This window comes from Acomys minous (genome assembly GCF_964271855.1).
Source record: "Acomys minous genome assembly, chromosome: 19".
Classification (NCBI taxonomy): domain Eukaryota; kingdom Metazoa; phylum Chordata; class Mammalia; order Rodentia; family Muridae; genus Acomys; species Acomys minous.
This window is the reverse complement of record NC_140499.1, coordinates 30,354,650-30,371,208: the sequence shown is the minus strand read 5'-3', so window position 1 is coordinate 30,371,208 and position 16,559 is coordinate 30,354,650. Positions and strand designations below refer to the sequence as shown.

Genomic DNA, 16,559 nt, shown 5'->3' with positions numbered 1-16,559 from the left:
CCTGTGAGCTAAGTTCTTATTTGACTGAAATGCCCTTTCCAAAAAGAACTTTGCTTATGAATATACTTGTCATAGGTTCTTATCAATTAAAAAAAAAATCAGGGGGAAAGAAAAGAAAGCCGGTTATAAATGTCAAGAATGGAACAAGGGTCACAGGAAGTGTGGTGTGATACTGAAGCACTTAATTGTCACTCCAGGCTCCAAGCAAGATTGTTTAGTGGTGACTAACAGACAGAGTGATCATTTTGCTCCAGGCACAGCAGGTCTCCTATCATTATAAGGAAAACTCCCAGCCATGACCAACTCCCAGCTTAGCCCTGACGTGGCAGGGCTCTCTCTCTCTCTCTCTCTCTCTCTCTCTCTCTCTCTCTCTCTCTCTCTCTCTCTTAGTTATTAACTAGGGAGGACACTGCCTGTAGGCTCAAAGAGGGTAGTGTTTCATGAGACCTAGATACTGAGGTCAAAGAAAAGCAATAACATGGCTAATGCTCTAAACTGAAGAATCATTCAAACCATAATCTCAGTGAGATGTCATTGAGGTCAGGAGCATTAGTTCAGACAGCCTCACCAGAGATATTTTTCTAGTGAGCCCAGAGGACAGTTAAGGAAAGAAACAGAAATCTCTGGGTCAGCCTCTGGGGAGACTGTGATGATTTTCTATGGAGTCCTTCTTAAGATCCGACAGGAATCCTACTGGACCCTGGTGGGCCTGGTGGACCCTTGTGTAGATGTTCCATAGCTACCAGTGTAGATTCCAGAATATCGGTATGAACTATGTGAGATAAGAGGTTATTTTCTTCACATGAAGAGGACTTTTACACACACACACACACACACACACACACACACACACACACACACACAGTGTTCTTTCTAACCTGAAGTTGGCATGTGGCATACATCTCCCATGGCTGTCCTGTGATTTTGTTAAGAGCTCTAACGCACCGCTCCTTTGAGCCTTCTGGTTGCTGCAACACTCTATCACCACCATGTTACAGGAAACAAGTTGAAAAGGGAAAGGATCTGCCCTTGTGAGTCTTTGACTAAAGGTGTGATCAATGGCTTAAAGCTCAATCCATGCCTCTGCTCCCCAGTGAAGAAAAGTTCTACTTGAAACCCAAAGGCAAACACAATGACTTCAAGATAACTATGGGGCACACAGTTGGAATTCAAGGCATGTTTTGTTTAAAATATGACTGATACCTAATGAGTCAAAACTGAAATGGAAAATTAGGAAAGTGACCTCTACCTCCTCTTCTGACAGCGCCACCGAAGTTAAGCTGTTTTTGAACTCTGCATCTGATGGTAAGTGGGAAATTGCCAGAAGTTTGACACATGAAATGCAAAACCTAGTGAAGCCCCACAGTCACTGTGCTGGATGAAACTGTATTTCAGCCAAGAAAGATACAACTTTTTTTTCCCCTTCTTTTTAGTTTACTTGGTAATTTTAATGTATAGTTCCTATAATTCTATTTCAAACTAAAGCATCTATATAATACTTTGGATGATAATCTATAAAACATACACATGTTGCCCTGTTTAAACTTAACCGACAAATGGGGAATCTGAAGGTAGAGCAGTCCAAACTGCTTGTCGGAGGACTCTGAACTGCCGAGTGCTGTGGATAAAGCCTAAGACAAAGGACAGATTCTGCCCTAGTGCTCTTTCTGCTGCTTGGTGTTTCTGACTTTTGGTTATTTTCCTACATGTTTCGCTGTGACATATTTTCTGCATTAGAGTTCTAGATACTACGAGATGAAGATGGGCAATGGTTACCAAGGCTTACGTTGTTTCCCAAAGTTCTCATTTGATTCAGTTCTCATGGGTTTATTAAATTCCATGAGGAATACACAGTGGCTCGCTCTGCATTAACAAGACAGAGTAATACGCTAGACTAACAGCTCCGGAAACAGACTGCCTGGTGCTGAATGTCAGCCCACTACCTCCAAAAGGATGACGTTGGGCTGTTTCCTGTTCTTACATTTCTGCCATCTGCTCACAAGACACAATATTACAGAGTGTGGGGTTGTTATGGGAACTAAATAATATGACTCACTTGAAGCGTGAGGAATAATAACTGAGTCTTAACTAGGAATCAAACCATTTCAAGTTCCTACTATGTGGAAAGACAACGTTTTATGGTGACCATGTCTACACAAATTGCCTGTTTGAAGTACGCAGATAACTCCATAGCCTGCAGGTGACTGGAAGGTGACACAGAATAGGTTTAACTGCTGCTAGCTAGGAAAACAGGAGCCAGGAAGAGCCTCTCGGAGAATATCTATGAGCATTCAAGGACTGTAAAGGTTAGAAGAGGTAGGGACACTGGAGGTTTCAGAAATAATGGTGGGTAAAAATTAATACTTTATTCCATGGTTCTTCAAAGCAATGAAGGGTTTTGTGCATTTTGGAAGTGGAGCGTAGGAGAGGGAGAGTTTCCGTACTTCCCACTTCTTCACCCCAACCAAGCACTGAATTGAAGAGCAGGACTTTCGCATCCACGCTTTCAGATGATATCCGCCAACTCCAAGCGTCAAAAATGCAGCATTCCTGCAGAGAAGACCAAGGTGCCTGGGGATTCTGCGACCTCCTCTTCAGTCATGACAGTATGACAGTTAAGTCAAACAGTTCACTGGCCTCTCTCTCTGCCTCTTGGCTACCACTCTCTCCCACCCGATCCCTTCCCTACCGAAATATTCTTCCTAATGATATTTTCCAAAGGACGACTAACACATGTGCAATCATTTTGCAAAACTACAACATGACCTGTAGTTTAATGATAGCTAACGAGAAATAAAAATCAGGCTAGCATAGGCACACCCGTCTTACGCTTCTGAACTAGCTCACACGACAATTTCAGACACGTTAGTTTAATCATTCTTCAGACCTTCAGGTTTGATACTGCTGTTTGATGAAGGAGTACGCTGTGACAGAGAGACACTGTTCCTGATAAAAGTCCGGGGATAAGCAATAGAGTCAGCGAAAGTTGTCCTGTGGCTGAATTAGCAGTACAAAGGTGCCTCCTACTTACTTTAGATGGTCCAGTGACTTCTCCTTGAGGCTTACCGATAAGCTATAGACCAATGAAGAGACACATAGCGGTAGCCTGGACAGGCCCTTCAGTCTCAGCAGTGGTAAGTCTGTCAGACTATCTGAAAGTGTGTGTGTGTGTGTGTGTGTGTGTGTGTGTGTGTGTGTGTGTGTGTACATATGTATACATATGTATTTGACTTTTGACTTCTGCCTTGAATATGTAAAGTCCTTGCAGTTAACTGATAAAAAGATGATTTGACAGATAATGGAGTGGGCCCAGGGAGGAGGTCTAAGCTGACGCAGGGCACATAAGGAGCTCCCCAACTTGAGGTAGCAGACACTTTACCCAGGAAGGCCAGAGCTGACCGAGGGAAAAAAAAAAAAGATCTTCACAGGAAGACAAAAACTTGAGTTACCTGCTCTGAAACACAACTCCACAGCAAAGCATGACACAACTTTAGGATAAAAGGACCAAAACTGTTCTTCAAGCAAGTGGTGGAAACAAGCAGGTGTAGCTATACTAATATCTGAAAAAACAGACTTCAAACCAAAAGTAAAAGAGATTAAAAGAAATAGTCAATATACATCAAGGAAACACTCCACACAATTCTAAAAATAGATTCACCTAACAAAGCAAGTGGCACCAAATATAAAGTCACAGGCTAATCGTACACAGAGATAGTGAGTGACTTCAATACTCCACTCTCACCAAACAAAGGTCATTTGAATAAAGATAATCAGAAGAACACTGGAGTAAAATGACACTATAAATCAAGTGGACCCAACATACATTTATAGAATGTTCCATCCAAACACTGGAGTATACACATTCTTCTCAGTAGGTCATGGAATCATCCCCAAAATTGATTACATATTAGGATATGCAGCAAGCCTCAACAAATGGAGGAAAATCAAAAGAACACCCTGTCTATGTGGCCACAATAGAATAAATGGGGATATTAACAGCAATAGAAACTACAGAAAAGCTGGATGCGGTGGCACATACCTGTAATCCCAGCACTCAGGGAGGCAGAGGCAGATAGATCTCTGTGAGTTCAAGGCCAGCCTAGTCTACAAAGCAAGTCCAGGACAGCCAGGGCTACACAGAGAAACCGTGTCTGAAAAACAACCAAAAAGAAACCAAAAAAAAGAAAGAAAGAAACCACAGTCATAGGGGAGGGGAGTAAGGGGAAAATGGGAGGGAGGGAGGGAGGAATGGGAGGATACAAGGGAGGGGATAACCATTGAGATGTAATATGAATAAATTAATAAATTTTTTTTAAAAAAGAAAGAAAGAAACTACTACAGAAAGTACACAAACTCCTGGAAATTAAACAACATGCTTCTGTCAGATATGGGGATATACCACTAATGCCAATACTGGAGATAAGAGCCAGAAGGTTCTGGAAGGCCAATCTGGTCTATATAACAAATTCCATGCCAGCCGTGGCTATAGAGTAGAACTCTCTCAAATATACATACATATATGTTGAATGAACAACAAGTCACTGAAAAAATCAGAAGGAAAAAATGTAAATTATAAAATTGAGTGAAATGGAAAAATACAATATATCTAAATTTATGAGACTCAATTTTTAAACACTTGTTTATATAAGTGTTTCATCAACATTTATGAGTGTGAACTACATACATGCCTAGAGCCTGGAGAGGTCAAAAGAATGTGTTGGATATCCTGAAACCGAGTTACTGATGGTTGTTAATTACAAAGTGAGTGCTGGAAACTGAACCCTGGCCCACTGCAAGCACAGAATCACTCTCTAGCCAAAAGACAATAGTTACAAGAAGAAAGGCACTAATATAACCAAGTCCCTACCTCAAAAAGTGTGAGATATCGCAAATAAATAACTTAATTAAGTACCTTAAGGCCTTAGAAAAATAAAAACAAAGCAAACTGAAAAAAACTGTAGATATGAAGAAATAAATAGTAGGTCAAAAATTAATGAAATAGAAACAAAATACAAAGAATCAATGAAAAGGAAAGTTGGTTCTTTGAAAAGATAAGATTGGCAATCCTTAGCCAAATTAATCAAAAGGAAGAGGGAGAAAGTCAAAGTTAATAAAAGAAATGGATAGATTTCTAGACATGTATGTTGTACCAAAATTTAACAAAGATGAAATAAACACTTAAACAGATCTACAACAAGCAGTGAGATCAAAGTACTAATAAAATGTCTCCTAAATAAAAAATGCCCAATGGGAGGATACAAGGGATGGGATAACCATTGAGATGTAATATGAATAAATTAATAAAATATTTTTTTAAAAAAAGAAAGTTGAAAAAAAATACCCAAAATAGAATGGACTCACTAAAGAATTCTACCAGAACATGAAAAAAGAACTAATACCAGTACTACTCAAATTAGTCCATCAAAACAAAAGTATCCAAACTCTTTTTTATCAAGCCAGATAAAGGCAAACCAAAATAAATAAATAAAAAGATGATTGGTAGGTAGGTAGATAGATAGATAGATAGATAGATAGATAGATAGATAGATAGGTAATAGATAATTGGATAGATAGATGATAGGTAGATAAATAGATAATGAAAACTACAGACTTTTCTCCCTGGTTAACATAGCTTTAAAATCATCATAAACTTATGCCTAACAAATTCAAGATTACATAAAAATATCATTCATCATCAAAAATGTGTTGTTTTTCATTCTAGAGATATAGGGATGGTTCAACATACACAAATCATTAAATGTGGTTAATCACATAAACTAACTCAATAAGTATAGAAAATAGGCTATATACAGCAAGCCTTTAGATAACACCACGCTAAATAAAGAAAAATTCAAAGCATTGTCATTTAGATCAGGTACCAGGACACTTACTCTCTCCACTCCTATTCAATGTAGTGCTTGAAATATTAGCTAAAGGAATAAGACCAGAGAAGAAAATAAAGGGGATACAAACAGAAAAAGAAGTCATATTTACAGATGAAATGACCTTATACATAAGAAACCCTAAACACTCCACTAAAAGCCACTCAGAAGTGACAAGCACTTTGAACAAAGTGGCAGGATACAAAAACAACTTTAAAAAATTAGTACTCTTCTTAAATAACAATAAAAAACATCCTAAAAAGTCAAAGAAGCAATCTTATTCATGGAGTCTTCATACATACATACATACATACATACATACATACATACATACATACACACACTACCTGTGACTAAGCCTGACCAAAGGGGAAATTTTACCATGAAATATATTAAGATACTAAAGAAAATATTGGGGAACATACTAGAAGCTAGAAAGAACTCACATGCTCATAAATTGCTAGAAGTAATCATATGGTGATCATATTACCAAAAGAAATCTACATATTCAATTGCAGTCCAAATCAAAATTTCAGTAACATACTTCCAGAAATAGAAAAAAAATTGCAAAAATGTATAGAAGGAACAAAGGACCAAGGACATCTAAAGCAATCTTAAGCAAAAAGAAAACTGTGAATGGAGGAATCAGCATACTTGATTTCAAACTATATTACAGGGTCATAGAAATAAAAGCAGCACATTGGCACAAATGCAGATACATATAAGTGGAAAAGAACAGAAAACCCAGACATAAGTCAACACAGCTACAGCCACCAAATTTTTGACATAGATGCCAAAAATACACATTGGAGAAAGGCAGCATCTTCAATTGATGTTGCTGGAAAGATTAGATTTCAATATGCAGAGAAATGAAACTGGATTCTTATCTCTTACCCTGCACAACACTCTATTCTGGATAGACCTCAACAGGAGACCTGACACCCCAAGCCTTACATTAAAAACAGTTGGAAGTCTGCTTCAACGTAAGCATAGGTAAAATGTTGTTGGGGGGTTGGTCTGGTACTGCTGTATAATCAAATGCTAAATACTGGCCCCCAAGATCTGGTTGTAGTCCAGTGGAGCACATTCTTAGGTATACCAAGTGATATTGTGTAAACTTTGCTCGCTGATATTCTCTGATTGGTTAAATAAAATTGCTGACACCAAATTACTGGGCAGAATAGAGGTAGGCAGAAGTTCTGCTCCTGGACTTGGGGTCTCATGTAGGGGCCATGAAAGGAGAGACAGAGAAGAGGAGGGGAAAAAAGAATGTTACCATGGATATGGACCTTGAGCATGTGGCTGTGAGGATTGGCTCAATGGAGCAGAAGTAGCCCTAACAATATATGACAAGGAATATTGGGGTACATGGCTGGGAAATAGCAAAATAGCTTAGAGGTTAACATCTGCCTCATTCTAGTGATTTAAAGATAATTATAAATCTAAAAATGTCTCTGTGAGTTTTATTTGGGAACTGAACAGTCTGAAGTGGGGTAGAAACCCTTAATAGATATTTAGAAACAATAAGGGGCAACAGCAACCCCCCAAAAATATTTCTACAACAGTGGGTCTCTGAATTTGACTCTGGTAGCTCAGGAAATGGACAGTCATGAAACTATATACGTAGATGTCTGTCAAAAGAATCTGTTACTTCATCTAGAAATAATCAAACTCGGGGCTGAAATCAATAAATTAGAAACAAAGATTCACAGAATCAACAAAACCAGGAGCTGGTTCTTTGAGAAAATCAACAAGATAGACAAACCATTAGCCAAACTAACTAAAAAGCAGAGAGACACTATCCAAATCAACAAATTCATAAGTGAAAAGGGAGACATAACAGTAGACACTGAAGAAATACAAAGAATCATAAGATCCTACTTCAAAGGCATATATGCCACAAAATTTGAAAATCTAAGGGAAATGGACAATTTTCTTGATCAATTCCACTTGCCAAAATTGAATCAAGGTCAGATAAACAAACTAAATAGTGCTATTTCTCCTACAGAAATAGAAGTAGTCATTAATAGTCTCCAAACCAAAAAAAAAAAAAAAAAAAAAAAAAAAAAAAAAAAAACCTTAGGCCAGATGGTTTCAGTACAAAATTCTACTAGACCTTCTAAGAAGAACTAATACTGATAATCTTCAAACTACTCCAAAAGATAGAAAAGGAGGTCACATTACCAAACTCCTTCTATGAGGCCAGAGTCACTTTGATACCTTAGCCTCACACAGACCCAACAAAGAAAGAGAATTTCAGACCAGTTTCTATTATGAACATTGATGCAAAAATAGTTAATAAAATACTCATAAACACATCAAAGATATCATTCACCATGACCAGGTAGGTTTCATTCCAGGCATGCAGGGATGGTTTAATATATGGAAATCCATCAATGTAATCCACCATATAAACAAACTGAAAGAAAAAAGACCACATGATCATCTCCTTAGATAAGAAAAAACATTTGACAAAATCCAACACCTATTCCTGCTTAAAGTCTTGGAGAGATCAGGCATTCAAGGCACATACCTAAACATAATAAAAGCTGTATACAGCAAGCCAATAGCCAACAGCAAGTTAAATGGAGATAAACTCAAGGATATTCCACTAAAATCAGAGACCAGGAAAGGCTGCCCACTTTCTCAATATCTCTTCAATATAGTTCTTGAAGTTCTAGTCAGAGCAATAAGACAACAAAAGGAGATCAAGGGGATCCAAATAGGAAAGGAGGAAGTCAAATTATCCATATTTGCAGATGATATGGTAGTGTACATAAGTGAACCCAAAATTCCACCAGAGAACTCCTACAGCTGATAAACAAAATGGCTGGATACAAAATTAACTCAAAAAAGTCAGTAGCTTTCCTATACACAAATGACAATTGTGCAGAGGAAGAAATTAGGAAAACTACACCCTTCACCATAGCCACAAGCAATATAAAATATCTAGGAGTAACTCTAACCAAGCAAGTCAAAGAATTGTTTGAAAAAAAAACTTCAAATCTCTGAAGAAAGAGATTGAAGATGACATGAGAAGACGGAATGATCTTCCTTGTTCATGGACTGGGAGAATTAACATAGTAGAAATGGCCATCTTACCAAAAGCAATTTACAGATTCAATGCAATTCCTATCAAAACACCTACACAATTTTTTAAAGATATTGAAAGATCAATTCTCAACTTCATATGGAAAAACAAAAAACCTAGAATAGTGAAAACAATCCTATACAATAAAAGATCTTCTGGAGGAATCTCCATACCTGATCTCAAGCTGTACTATAGAGCCACAGTAATTAAAACAGCATGGAACTGGCATAGCAATAGGCTGGTTGATCAATGGAATTGAATCGAAGACCCAGAAATGAATTCACACACATACGGTCACTTGATTTTTGACAAAGAAGCCAAATCCATTCAATGGAAAAAGGATAGCATCTTCAACAAATGGTGCTGGTCTAACTGGATGTCTACATGTGGAAAAATGCAATTAGACCCATATTTGTCACCATGCACAAAACTCAAGTCCAAGTGGATTAAAGACCTCAACATAAAACCAGAGACACTAAGTCACTTAGAAGAAAAAGTGGGGAAGAGCCTGAAACAGGAGACAACTTCCTGAACAGAACACCAACAGCCCAGGCCTTAATGTCAACAATTAATAAATGGGACCTCATGAGGCTGAGAAGCTTCTGAGAAGCTTCTGAGAAGGCAGAAGATACTGTCAACAGAACAAAGTGACAGCTGCTACAAACTGGGAAAAAATATTCACCAACCCTACATCTGACAAAGGTCTAATATCCAAAATATATAAAGAACTCAAGAAATTAAACACCATCAAATCAAATAATCCAATTGAGAAATGGGGCTCAGAATTAAACAGAGAATTCTCAACAGAGGAATATCAAATGGCTGAGAAACACTTAAAGAAATGCTCAACCTCCTTAATCATCAGGGAAATGCAAATCAAAACAACTCTGAGATTCCATCTTACACCTATCAGAATGGCTAAGATCAAAAATCCAAGCGACACCACATGCTGGCGAGGATGTGGAAAAAGAGGAACACTCCTTCATTGCTGGTGGGAATGCAGACTAGTGCAGCCACTTTGGACATCTGTCTGGTGCTATCTCAGAAAACTGGGAATAGGGCTTCCTCAAGACCCAGCTATTCCACTCCTTGGAATATACCCAGAAGATGTTCCAGCACACAACAGGGACATATGCCCAACCATATTAGTAGCAGCCTTATTCATAATAGCCAGAACATGGAAACAGCCTAAGTGTCCCTTAGTAGAAAAATGGATAAAGAAAATGTGGTACATTTACACTATGGAATACTACTCAGCTATTAAAAACAAGGAATTTACAAAATTCGTGGACAAATGGATTGAACTAGAAATGATCATAATGAGTGAGCTAACCCAGATGCAGAGAGACTCAAATGATATATACTCACTTATAACTGGACACTAGCCCAAGGGGCATGTCCCATGAAAGTTTTCACTTACCAGGAAAGTGGGATAGAGGTGAAGACATCTTATTGGGACTCTAGATGAGAGAAATATAGGAGATGGGGAAATAAAAGGATCCAGAGGGTCCTAGAAACCTACAAGAAGAACATTATGATGGACAGATCTGGGCCCAGGGTTTCTGCTCAAACTATGGCACCAACCAAGGACAATACATGCAGTCAGCATCAAACCCCTACCCAGATCTAGCCAATGGACAGGACATTCTCCACAGTTGAGTGGAGAGTGGGGTCTGACTTTCACACAATCTCTGGTGCCCCATATTTGGCTATGTCCCCTTGATGGGGAGGCCCAATGGCACTCAGAGGAAGAATAGCAGACTACTAAGAAGAGACTTGATACCTTAGCATCATATTCAGGAGGAGGGGGTCCCCCTCAGTCACAATCATAGGGAAGGGGAACAGAGTGAAAGCAGGAGGGAGGGAGGAATGGGAGGATGCACGGGATGGGACAGCAATTGAGATGTAATATGAATGATTTTATTTTTCAATTAAAAAATTTTTAAAGAAACTGTGGTACATTTACACTATGGAATACTACTCAGCTATTAAAACCAAGGAAATCCCAAATTTTGTGGGCAAATGGATGGAACTAGAAATTATCATAATGAGTGAGTTAACCCAGACTCAGAAAGACTCACATGGTATATACTCACTTATAATTGGACACTAGCCCAAAAGGCATATCCCCTGAAAGTGTTCACTTACCAGGAGATTGGGATAGATGTGAGGACATCCTATTGGGACTCTAGGTGAGAGAAGTATGGGAGAATGGGGAAATAGAAAGATCCAGAAGGTCCTAGAAACCTACAGTAGAACATCATGATGGTGCATAACAAATTACCACAAGATAATTACCGCTAGTGATATTAAGCAACAAATGTTTGTTATCTCACACTTTCTGAGACTCAGGAAGTTGGGTACAGCTTAGGAGGGTGTTTTTACCTCACAGTTTCTCACAAAGTTGAACGTGTTTTCTGAAGTGCACATTCCCACTGCCTGCACTGGTGGGGCTCAACTGTGATCTTTTGGGACAAGGCTGTAGTTCTCTTTTTGGATACTGATCAAAAGTATCGTTCGGTTCCTTGGTTTATGGGCTTCTCTGTAGAAGGAGAAAAGCAAGAAATGGCTAAAAAGAAATCCAACAGTACAGAAATCACAGCATTTTTATAACTTCCTCTCAGAAGTCACAACCTACCACTCTCGTGTTAGAGGTTCACACCTAAAAATACTCTAGGCACTCTCAGTTGCCACTGAGTTTGAATTTTCTAAGAGATGATAACATAGTAAAGTTAAGTCTTCTAGACTCCAGGCCTCTGATACACACACCCAAAAGTAAACACACATTCACTTGTTTAAGATTCTTACATGGTCTCACTGTACCTTTTATTATCCAATGGAAAATTTGTCACCAACAGACTACTGGCTTTGCTGTTACCAATGTTTATCAAACATTCTAATTTGTGGGCTCTTCTCCCTCCTCCTTTTTACCCCACCCCACCCCCGGCTTTCACTCCTATCACTAGATAGGAGAGGAAGAAGGATAGAGAGGAAAGAAGAGATCCGTGAATAAAGTCAGGGGTCGGAAAGGAGACGATGTTATAGGTAAATTACTTTCTGCTGGTTAGAACCACTGAACTCCTTGGGGCAAGTTTGATCATCACTGGCAGGATACCTAACTTTTTCTTTTTGTTTCTTCTTTTTGCATGACTACTTAACAAACCATGACCAATAGCAACCAACAACCCTCCCTATTGGGGCTCTAACATTTATATACCTTCTGAAAAGTCCCCAGAATTCCAAATGTCACACAATCACAGAAACTATCTGCAGCTGGCAGAATCATGTCTCTGCTAGAGCAGGAGGCATAGTCAGCTGCTGCAAAGCAGCCCCATATCCCCCATACCTGAGATTAAAATGAAAACACATTCTATATAGTTCTGTTTTTTTAAAGAAACCAAAACTCCAGAATTCTCACTACAAAAGTCTTGAGGCATCTTTATATGTTCAGGTCTATGTTTCACAGTATGTTGTAAAGAGGCATATACATTATAGGGAAATCATAATGTGTTCATTAGAGTTTGGCAGAAAGAACATGTTATGCAGTTTGGATTTTAGTGAGAAACTTTGGGGAATATCTAAGAAAGCATGACTCACTGTAGGCTAGATGTTATCAAAAGCTTGAAGTAGTTTATTACTGGATTTCCCCATAGGTAGCATCTATGAAAAGGACAGAATAGAAACACTGTGTCATGTCATTGCTGTGGCAAAATACTCAATAAAAGCAACTAAGACAGAAGGGTTTGAATCTGCCATTTTCTGTGCCTGAAATTGAAAATGTTCCTGCTCCTGCTATTTCTGCAGATAAAATGAAAAGTCAGGATGTGGATAGTGAAGCTAAGAAACTCCCGAGATTAGGACAGAAGCATATGGTGATGGCACACATTCCCTCAGCTGTTAATGCATTCCAGGAAGCAGCTAGGCTTTTAGGTAAGAAGTATGGAGAAACAGCTGATGAGTATGGAGAAGCCTTCTTTTTTTTAATAGGAAATCTCTTTTGACTTGGCCAGAATGGAGGATGGAGTGTTGGGAAATGCCTTGGAAGGAGTGCATGTGGAAGAGGAAGAAGGAGAAAAAAAAACAGAAGATGAATCTTTGGTAAGAAACAATAATGTAGATGAAGAAAGAAGGGAAGAACTGAGAGAGCAGGTTTATGATGCCATGGGAGAAAAAGAAACCAAAAAAGCCAAAGGAACTGATACAGAACACGAAGGTGAAGTTTGAAAAAGTGGAAGAGAAGATATGGATGTAAATGAGCCTGCGGAGAAGCTACAGGAAAAATTAAATCAGCTTCAGTTAACTGAATCCACTGAAGAGGCAAAAGAAGCCGCAATACCAGGACTGAATGAAGCAGAGGTCACTTCTGGGAAGACAGAGCAGGAATCATTGTGTACTGAGGAAGGGAAATCAACTTCTGGGGCTTGTGTTCAAAATAAAGAATTCAGAGAAACATCAGGAGGAAGGAGAGGAAATAGTAAGCTTAGAAAAAAAAAGCCAAAAGAAACTTCAGAAGATCAGCCTGTTGGGGCTCCAGAAAAGCAGGGCACCTCAATAAAGGTAGATGCCCTAACAATAGAACCCACAGTCAAGTCAGTGGACATGGGTGAGGAGGAACCAAAGGATCAGGTAGCTACCTCTGAGAGTGAAGTAGGAAAGGCTGATCTTGAGCAACTGTCAGGGAAAGATGTCGAAGTGTAGCCAGTGGTGGCTGCAGAGGCTGGATCGGACATCTCTGAGAAGCCCGAGAAGAGATTACAGTTCTTCCCAACAATGGTTAAGCTTCTAGACCATCAGCTCCTAGTGAACAATGGACTTCTGCAGAAAGACGACAGAGACTAAAGACGGTTCAAGTGTAGAGGTTCCTGAGCTGGTTCCTGGACAGGAGGAAGCTATGCTACCTGTAGAAGAGTCTGAGGCAGCTGGTGATGGGCTTGAGGTGAAGGTAGGCCAGAGAGCCATGGAGAAAGCACCTGAGGACAAATTTAAGGGAGCTGCTAATAATGAGACACAAGAGAGAGATGAACAGATGAAAGAAGGTGAGGAGACTGAAGGCTCAGAGGAAGAAGACAAAGAAAATGACATGGCTGAAGAAACACCAAATGAATTAGTTCCTGAAAACAAGTCTCTTCAATAAAACAAAGAGGAGATTGGGAATTTAGAGTTTGCCTGGGATATGCTGGATTTATCCAAGATCGTTTTTAAAAGGCTAGAAAGAAAAGAAGCCCAGCTTTATGCTGCACAAGTCCTTCTTAAACTTGAAGAAGTTAGTGTTGAATCTGAGAATTACATCCAAGCCATGGAGAAGGAGTTCCAGGCTTGCCTAAGCCTGCAAGAACAGTATTTGGAAGCTCACGACCATCTCCTTGCAAAGGCTCACTACCAGTTGGGTTTAGCCCATGGTTACAACTCTCAGTATGATGAGGCAATGCCGCAGTTTGGCAAATCTATTGAAGTCATTGAGAAAAGAATGGCTGTACTAAATAAGCAGATGAAAGAGGCCAAAAACTCCTTTACTGAATATGAGAAAGAAATCAAGGAACTGAAAGAACTGTTACTTGAAAGTAGAGAGAAGATAGAACATTCCAAGGAATCTCCCCATAGTGAGAATGTAGCTGAGCTGGCCCTGAAAGCTACTCTGGTAGAGAGCTCTACTTCAGATTTTCCTCCTAGTGGAACAGGCGCTGCAGCCTCTGTGATTGCCAGTAGAAAACCAACAGATGGTGCTTCCTCATCAAATTGCATGACTGATATTTCCATCTTGTCAGAAAAAAAAAAAAAAAGAGGAAACCAGAGGAAGAGAGTCCCCAGAAAGATGATGCAAAGGAAGCCAAACAAGAGCTGGAGGCGTATGGGGACAGTGAGGACACTGTCTCCAGTGGAAGAGAAGATTCAGAAAACTTGGATGCTGAGGCTGAGAATCAGGCTGAAAGCCAGGCAACAGAAGAAGGGACAGTGGAGTCTGCAGCTACAGTTGAAAGTACTGCAAATAAAGAGGGAACAGAACCTTCCTCTTGAGGGAATGTGGTTTTGTACATAATGTATTTTTTCACTTTGGAAAATTCTTTTTGTATAACTTCAATAAAGATTGTAGATGACAAGAAAAAATGGAAGGGTTTGTTTTGGTTTACATATTCAGGGTCTTACATATTTAGCCTATATATACAGTCTGTCATGTTAAAGACAGCATAGAGGCAGGAACAAGAGACATCTGGTCACATTGTATCCATAGCCAGAAATCAGAGATTAATGAATGCTTTCACTTAGCTCACTTCCTTCATTTTATTCAGTTTAGGACCCAAGCCTACAGTAGAGTATTACTCAGATTTAAGGCGAGTCTTTCATAGGAATTAACCTAATCTAGACATGCCTAGACATTTGTGATTCTAAGCTCTATCAAGTTAACAATGTAAATCAACCATCATAACTCCATTTTTGTCTACTTGACACCAAACATATAACTTTAAAGCCATAACCTTTCAACCCCTGTCACTACAGGCCATCAGTATTAGTCTGCTTTTCTATTGCTATGATATAACACCATGACCAATGGAAAATTGTTTTGTCTAAAATGATGGCAATCACATCTAATGCCACAAAAAGCAATAAATTGTGTGTAGAAGGAAGTGTTGTCCCAACATGTTAGTACTGCTTTGGCTGCCCTACTCCTGAGATGAGTTACCTTGGGAATTTGTCTTAGTACATACCAGGGCTGTCATAACTGCCTTATCTACACCATCGCACACGATACTTGAGTTCTAGTGTTTAGCAAGAGCTGTCTCCATTCCACTCCTCTCACTCACTCCTCTACATCAAATCTGATATCTTTCTGCCACTACTAACCTCAATGTTGTTAGCTGGAGCCTCATCATGGCTACTCATATCTAACATCCCAATTATTTCTTCCTCTGTTCTGCTGTAACTCGTTCCTCCACATGGAAGTCAAAATGATCATTTTTTTTAAAAAACTGGCATGTATCACTTTTCTGTTTGAAAGTGTCCAGCACCTTCCTGCTGAATGGGACATGAGTGGCATCTTCTAACTGTGGTCTGTAAGACCCATGCCTGTGCCTTCTCCAACAGTTGTTGCCACCTTTGCCTCAGGTCCTCACCTTCTAGCTCCTGATGCACGGCTTTTTCCCACCAGAGGGTCCTTGTGCGTACTGTCTCCTATTCTAAGAATAGGGGATCCCTTCTCACCCTCACATCTTATCCTCAGTGTCCCCAAATAGGTAGCAAAGCAAGTCCTCCTTACAGACTTCTCCATCCACTTGTATCCGTTTTCCTATTCTGTCTGATTCTTTTATTGGTTTTATTACCTCTATTTTCTTTGTCTATTCTCTCTAATTCAGCCCTATGACAGTATACACTGTCTATAAATCCAGCACTGAATAGCTCAGAAATGACACCCAACAGTTATTTGTTTAATTAATTAATTAATTAATTGGACTATAGTGCATACAAGTAAAATAAAAAGTAGAAAGGCAGTTCCAGTAATAAAGAAAACTGCTAATTGAATTCAGACTCTAGTAAAATTTAACCCAATGTGTCTGGAATAGGGAGTGTGTGTGTGTGTGTGTGTGTGTGTG

The 16,559-nt window shown here is 39.2% G+C and overlaps 1 pseudogene across 1 annotated transcript; it reads left to right on the top strand.

Annotated features, from left to right (window-relative positions):
- Positions 1-1,556: 1,556 nt before the first annotated feature.
- Positions 1,557-14,988, top strand: LOC311590296 (nuclear autoantigenic sperm protein-like; annotated as a pseudogene). The gene is made up of 2 exons: positions 1,557-1,571; positions 12,699-14,988. The product of its transcript is annotated as a nuclear autoantigenic sperm protein-like (transcript).
- The last annotated feature ends 1,571 nt before the right edge of the window (positions 14,989-16,559 follow it).